Consider the following 7,410-nt stretch of genomic DNA (forward strand, 5'->3'; position numbering starts at 1 on the left):
GAGTTCGGAGAGGCCATGGAGAACGACTTCCGCACGGCTTCGAGACGTTTCTGGTCCACCATCCGGCGTCTCAGGGGGGGGGAAGCGGTATGCCACCAACACTGTTTATAGTGGGAGTGGTGTGCTGCTGACCTCAACTCGGGATGTTGTGGGTCGGTGGGCGGAATACTTTGAAGACCTCCTCAATCCCACCGGCACGTCTTCCACTGAGGAAGCGGAGCCTGGGGACTCTGGGTCGGGCCCTCCAATCTCTGGTGCTGAGGTCGCCGAGGTGGTTAAAAAGCTCCTCGGTGGCAGGGCCCCAGGGGTGGATGAGATCCGCCCAGAGTTCCTTAAGGCTCTGGATGTTGTAGGGTTGTGTTGGCTTACGCGACTCTGCAATGTTGCGTGGACATCGGGGGAAGTTCCCCTGGATTGGCAGACCGGGGTGGTGGTCCCCCTATTCAAAAAGGGGGACCGTAGAGTGTGTTCCAACTACAGGGGAATCACGCTCTTAAGCCTCCCTGGTAAGGTCTATTCGGGGGTTCTGGAGAGGAGGGTCCGTCGGATAGTCGAACCTCGGATTCAGGAGGAACAGTGCGGTTTTCGTCCTGGCCGTGGAACACTGGACCAGCTCTACACTCTCAGCAGGGTCCTGGAGGGTGCGTGGGAGTTTGCCCAACCAGTCTACATGTGCTTTGTGGACTTGGAGAAGGCATTCGACCGCGTCCCTCGGGGGGCCCTGTGGGGCCCTGTGGGGGGTACTCTGGGAGTATGGGGTACCAGGCCCTTTGATACGGGCTATTAGGTCCCTGTATAACCGGTGTCAGAGCCTGGTCCGCATCGCCGGCAGTAAGTCGGGCTTGTTCCCAGTGAGAGTTGGACTCCGCCAAGGTTGCCCTTTGTCACCGATTCTGTTCATAACTTTTATGGACAGAATTTCTAGGCGCAGCCAAGGTGTTGAGGGGATCCGTTTTGGTGGCCTCAGAATTGCGTCTCTGCTTTTTGCAGATGATGTGGTCTTATTGGCTTCATCAGATCGTGATCTACAGCTTTCGCTGGAGCGGTTCGCAGCCGAATGCGATGCGGCAGGGATGAAGATCAGTTCCTCCAAATCCGAGGCCATGGTCTTGAGCCGGAAAAGGGTAGAGTGCCCTCTCTGGGTCAGGGAGGAGGTCCTACCCCAAGTGGAGGAGTTCAAGTATCTTGGGGTCTTGTTCACGAATGAGGGAAAAATGGAGCGTGAGATCGATAGGCGGATAGGTGCAGCGTCTGCAGTGAAGCGGGCACTGTACAGGTCTGTCGTGGTGAAGAGAGAGCTGAGTCAAAAGGCGAAGCTCTCAATTTACCAATCGATCTACGTTCCCACCCTCATCTATGGTCACGAGCTTTGGGTTGTGACCGAAAGAATGAGATCTCGGATACAAGCGGCCGAAATGAGTTTTCTCCGCAGGGTGTCTGGGCTCTCCCTTAGAGACAGGGTGAGAAGCTCGATCATCCGGGAGGGACTCGGAGTAGAGCCGCTGCTTCTCCACATCGAGAGGAGCCAGTTGAGGTGGCTTGGGCATCTGTTTAGGATGCCTTCTGGACGCCTCCCTGGTGAGGTGTTCCGGACACGTCCCACCGGAAGGAGGCCCAGGGGAAGACCCAGGACACGCTGGAGGGACTACGTTTCTCGGCTGGCCTGGGAACGCCTCGGGATTCCCCCGGAAGAGCTGGCCCAAGTGGCTGGGGAGAGGGAAGTCTGGGCCTCCCTACTTAGGCTGCTACCCCCGCGACCCGACCCCGGATAAGCGGAAGAAAATGGATGGATGGATGGATGGATAGTTTTGTTAAGTTATTGGTTGTTAGTGATATTTATGTTTATACAGGTCTTAATTTGTAACCCAATTGATGCTGGAACGCAAATAGCGAGCGGGCTGGAGGCGAGGGTCTGAAGGTCATCCCTCTGAAATTTGTGAATAAAGGAGGTGCGATTTCCTGCATTTGGGTTTATTTTAATGGATTGTTAAACATCTACGTTTATCTAAATTTGTAAAAACTCTGCTGCTCCCCCTCCAAGTTACTTGACCGAACAGTCAAGTAAGTTGGGGTCAGAATTGAGCCCGACTCTGTCCCTTCTAGTTGTTGTTCAACTCCACATGTGAAACCTCCAGGCGCCTGCCTGTAGATGTGAGCTCCTGCCCACGTACAACACGACTGCCTGCTCGGTATTTCACTCTTTTAAGGGTAGATGCGGAAATTTATCATTTGAAGAGGCAGATCGTATGCTGTCGTGTTTAAAATGAGTGCTCATGTAATTATTTTCAGTTTACATATCCAATCTAAGTTTTCTTTGTTCAAGGCAGTCATATATGTCCATAAATTTATTATTAGTAAGCCTGAGAGTTACCGGATAACAGGTTTCCTGTTTTTGGAATAGTCTGGGCCATGGTTTATCAACTTACAAAGAAGATGGCCGCAGCTAATTTGGACCTCATCAGGCTGCTGTCGATGTGAAGGTTGGTTCGTGCTTTGAGAGCTCAAAATCAGCTGATTTACGAGCAAAACCGTACATTGGAAGTAATTTGAATCTCAGGCCACCTGCGGCTTTGGGACTCATCAGCATAGAAATGTCCTTGAAGAGGCTCGTAAACACGGACCAGCAGAATGCACCCTAATCTGGCCACTTCGGACCTTGGAAGTACCAGTAAGACTCAAGGCTGACAAGAAAAAACAGTCTGCCTGAATAAATCAACAATTGTGGATTATCTGAATCTGACTCCCCGGTTGGCCTTGAAACAGGCTGATTTATCAATTTCTCCTGGGAAATGTGTAAACTAAGGACAAGCTTCATCTATCGCAATCCCCCCCCCCCCCCCCCCCCCCCCCCCAAACACACACACACACCTCCCGTGAAGGCTTATCAGAACTGTGCCGGCTGACCGTCATCTCATCAGGACAATGTACTACATGTATCTGTTTACTGCTTCATGGACCGCCTTGTTGTAAATGCATATGTATGTGTTCATAAATGTGCTGCTGGCAGAGTTTTTGATGTGTTAAATGGTTTCCTGTTAGGACAAGGTGTGAAAAGATCTTTTTTTGTAATGGCGCTATCCTCTCCTCATGGCTTTGTCCCTTTTTCTATCTAAAAAATGTATTCTGAAAAGGATAAGAAGGCCACACTTTATAGCAGCAGCTTCGGGCACTCCGTCCATCTTTCGGACGGCTGTACAGACATGTTCTCATTGTATCTCTGTGCAATGATGATAAAGCTTATTCTGACTCTGATTAAGAGAGTTCACGGATTTTGTTCCAGCAGGATCCAGCTCAAATTAAGCCCTGCGTTTAGATATAGTTATGGTTAGTTCAGCAGATTAGGCTTGTTAAAGATAGGAAGGGTAATGTTCTAACGAGTGAGAAGAGTGTGACAGAATGATGGAAAGAGTACTTTGAGGAGCTAATGAATGAAAGACAAAAAAGTAAAAGGTCATAGAAACTGTGGACCAGGAAGTGGGAAAGCTTAGTCAGGGTGAAGTTCAGAAAGCTCTGAAAAGAATGAAGGGGAAGGCAATAGGACCTGATGACAAACCAGTGGAGGTTTGGAGATGTCAAATAGTCAAAAACCTCACTGCCATCTATCCAAGGCAGTGAGGTTTTTGACTCAAATACTCAATGGCATGTTTTAGGGTGAGAAAATGCCTGAGGAATGGAGAAGTGTGCTGGTGCCCATTTTTAAGAACAAGGGTGATGTACAGAGATGTAGCAACTACAAGGGAATTAAAGTGATGAGTCACACAATTAAGATCTGGGAGAGAGTTGTGGAAGCAAGACTTAGACGAGAGGTGACTATTTGTGAGCAGCAATATGGTTTCATGCCAAGAGAGAGCACCACACATGCCATCTTTGTTTTGAGGATGCTGATGGAGAAGTACAGAGAGGGTAAGAAAGAACTCCATTGTGTATCCTGATGCATGCTCAATAATCCAGGAAGAAAAATTTAAAAGTTAAATCTGGTCCTCTGGACAATCAACCAAAAAAACAAAACAAAATAAAAATAAATAAAGTGTAGAAACGTTTCGTCTTTCATCCAAAAGACTTCCTCAGTCTGAGGTGCTGTATTCAGCTCAGTCTTATAAATAGCACCTTCTCAGAGTGGATCAACCAGTTTGCTGCTGACAACCAAAACCAGCTGCTCACATGATCAAGAAGGACCATCAGCCTAACAATGGATCATTAGCACCTGATGGCTGTTTACTGTTCACAGAGGGCTGAGTGATACTAGCAATCACAGCATTGTAAGAGGGGGACTTTTTTAGATTTTTCTACCTGGATTATTGAGCATGCATCAAGATATTAGTTAGTGATAGTTATGTTTAGATATATTAATTATAGTTAGTTATATCTAGTTATGTTTAGTTGTGGTTAGTTATGCATAGTTATAGTTAGTTGGGAAAATGTATGTCTTCTTATGTTTAGTTATGATTAGTTATGGCTAGTAAAGGATAGTTATGTTTAGATATGGTTAGTTATCTTTAGTTATGTCTAGCTATAAAAAAAGGTTTGTAAGCTCAATCATCCAGGTAGATAAAAACAAAAATGGTTAAATCGTCATCTGGACAAGTAAACGAAGGGGAGCTAGACCTGGAGGAATACACATCCTCAGTCCTTGGGTACATTAGTAAATGTGATGACATCACCACCTTCAGATATGTTAAGAGCTACCCGAACAGGAAGACTTAGCTGAATGCAGAAATTTGCACCCTGATGGAAGCCAGGGACACTGCCTTCGTGTCTGGCAACTCACATGAGCTGAGAAGTACAAGAGCTGGTTGCTGGTATTAAGAATCAGAATCAGTTTATTATTGCCATGTCAATGAACGAGGTTCGCAAACTAGGAATTTGCTTCGACATAAAGGTGCGAATAATAATAAAGTAAAATAAAGTAAAAATGAAAACATAACATATGTGTACACCCATATAATAAAAAACAATAAAACAAACTTAGAAAACAGTACAAATGGAGTATTCAATTATAATACAGATGTAATGTGACCAAAGCAGAATTTATGAGGTAACATTATGAGTGTTCAGGAGTCCAACAGCAGAGGGGAAGAAACTGTTCTTATGGCGGGAGGTTCTGGTCCGAATGGACCGAAGCCTCCTGCCTGAGGGGAGTGGTTCGAACAGACCGTGTGCAGGGTAAGCAGGGTCAGCTGTGATCCGACCTGCTCGCCTCACAGTCCTAGAGACGTACAGGTCGTGGAGGGATGGAAGGCTGCAGTCGATCACCTTCTCAGCTGAGCACACAACGCGCTGCAATCTGAGACTGTCCCTGGCAGTGGCCCCAGCGTACCACACCGTGATGGAGGAGCGGAGGATGGACTCGATGATGACCGTGTAGAACTGCACTATCAGCTTGGCCGACAGCTTGGCCTTCTTCAGCTGTCGCAGGAAGTACAGTGTAGTGAACTAGACCTCCGACATCAATCTGGCTCTGAAGACCTTCAGGGGACAGGAACTGTTATTTCATTGATTTGAATCCAGAAATACAAATTATCTCATCAAGAGACTATTTAATTGTATCCTGAATTAATCAATTGAAAGAACACTCTTCTTTTTATATTATCATTACTATTTTACAATATCTTGATAATCAAAAGTGTGTTTATTTCATACCATTTCTAATGTTGAAGTGAACCACTCATTTAAATCAACTGTGAAACAGTATTAATGATTTTTAAACCTCATTAGACTTCATCAATCATACAAGTTAAATGTCTATTTACGAAGTAAGTGTGCATTTTAGTCTTCTGTCTGAATGAGGAGTAGTGGATTTGAGGTTGAAAGTCAGAGACAAGTTATGAGAACGAAGTGCCTTGTTTTTTAAAACTCTTAGACAGTAAATAAGAACTGGCTGGCACCTGCTGTCTCTCACTACTTCAAAATATTTCTCTGTCTGTACTAACCGTTCTTAAAAACATTCCTGCTGTCTGCTGACTCCTAATAACCCTCTGACATCACTAAAACTACACCCCTGCTGGTTGTTTCAACCAATCAGGGAGTACCAAGTGACAGGAAGTGGATACCCTTTAAAAGTCAACACTTCTTGGAACTATCCAGTCTTTCCAGTCTTCTTGGAACTTTCAGCCTTACTGGAAGACTCAGTCTTACTGGAGTCTTCCAGCTGAACTAAGTAGCTGATGGATTTTTGGACCATGAGCCAAGGGTCCGTCCATTCCAGCGGAGTCCCAGCTGCCTCGCTGTGACTCACCCCGAGCATTAAATGCTCTCAACTTCGAAGGAAGCTTATTCTGTTGATTGGAGCATATGGAACTACTTCTAAAGATTCTCAGCCACCCTGACCGGAGACGCTGAAAAGGTAGCGTGCCAACGGACCTCTGTTCTGGAGTTGATGTATCCTCTGCTCAGGTAACAAGTCGTTGCATGCCCCGAGTGTACTGCGGGCGGAGCTGGTGTAGGAAGAAGGGTGCCATTTTCTGGTCAACACATTTTCCTTCATCCATCTAAACCTCCTCTTTAAATCTTTAAACCTCTTTACTCCTTCTCTTTAAAATTCTATTTGCCAGTAAATCAAGCTAGATGCCTTCAGAGATGAATTATTCTCCATCAGTAATCCTCTGTTGTCTTGTTATTTGAACTTGCTAAGTTTTATTAATCAAAAACAGATCAGCCAATCAATGTGTACATGTTTGATGTTAAATTTTGATTCCGTTAAATAAATGACCGCATTTATTCTGTTGGGTCAAAGATAAATTACGTCTCATGTCACTAATTACATATGCAAAGAGATATATATGCAAACTAATACACTAATTACATACGCAAAGGCACATATGCAATGAGGATCGAGGGTCAATTAATCTCACAAGACCCTCGCAGCATGTGGAGGGGCATTAAGTGCATAACAGATTATAAAGGAAGGAGTGAACAATGCCCCAAAGACCCATCTCTGCCTGATGCCCTCAACAAGTTCTATGCACGCTTTGAAGACCCGAACAGACCACACAGCACCAGACTCACCTCACCACCGGATGAAGAGCATCTCAGCGTGACCTCAGCAGAAGTAAGGAGTACCTTCAGGAGGATTAATCCGCACAAGGCAACTGGCCCAGACAACAACCCCGGAAAAGTGTTGAAGGAATGTGCTGATCAGCTCTGTGAGGTGCTGGCAGACATCTTTAACACCTCACTTACCCTGGAGACAGTTCCCACCTGCCTGAAGACTGCCACCATCATCCCAGTCCCAAAAAGCTCTACAGTGACTGGTCTGAATGACTATCGGCCAGTGGCCCTCACCCCGATAGTCGCCAAATGCTTTGAAAAACTAGTCATGACTCGCATCAAAACAACCATCTACATCAACGAGGAACCTCATCAGTATGCATACCGTGAGAACCGATCAACAGAGGATGCAATCTCCTCTGT

At 45.8% G+C, this 7,410-nt stretch overlaps 1 protein-coding gene across 1 annotated transcript in view; it reads left to right on the forward strand.

The window, feature by feature from the left end:
• Nucleotides 1-7,410, forward strand: part of LOC119426475 (lethal(3)malignant brain tumor-like protein 4) — a 62,860-nt gene that overhangs the window by 38,829 nt on the left and 16,621 nt on the right. The gene's annotated exons all lie outside the window — the stretch shown is intronic.

Source organism: Nematolebias whitei, chromosome 20 (assembly GCF_014905685.2).
Source record: "Nematolebias whitei isolate Nwh7 chromosome 20, NemWhi1, whole genome shotgun sequence".
NCBI classification, from domain to species: domain Eukaryota; kingdom Metazoa; phylum Chordata; class Actinopteri; order Cyprinodontiformes; family Rivulidae; genus Nematolebias; species Nematolebias whitei.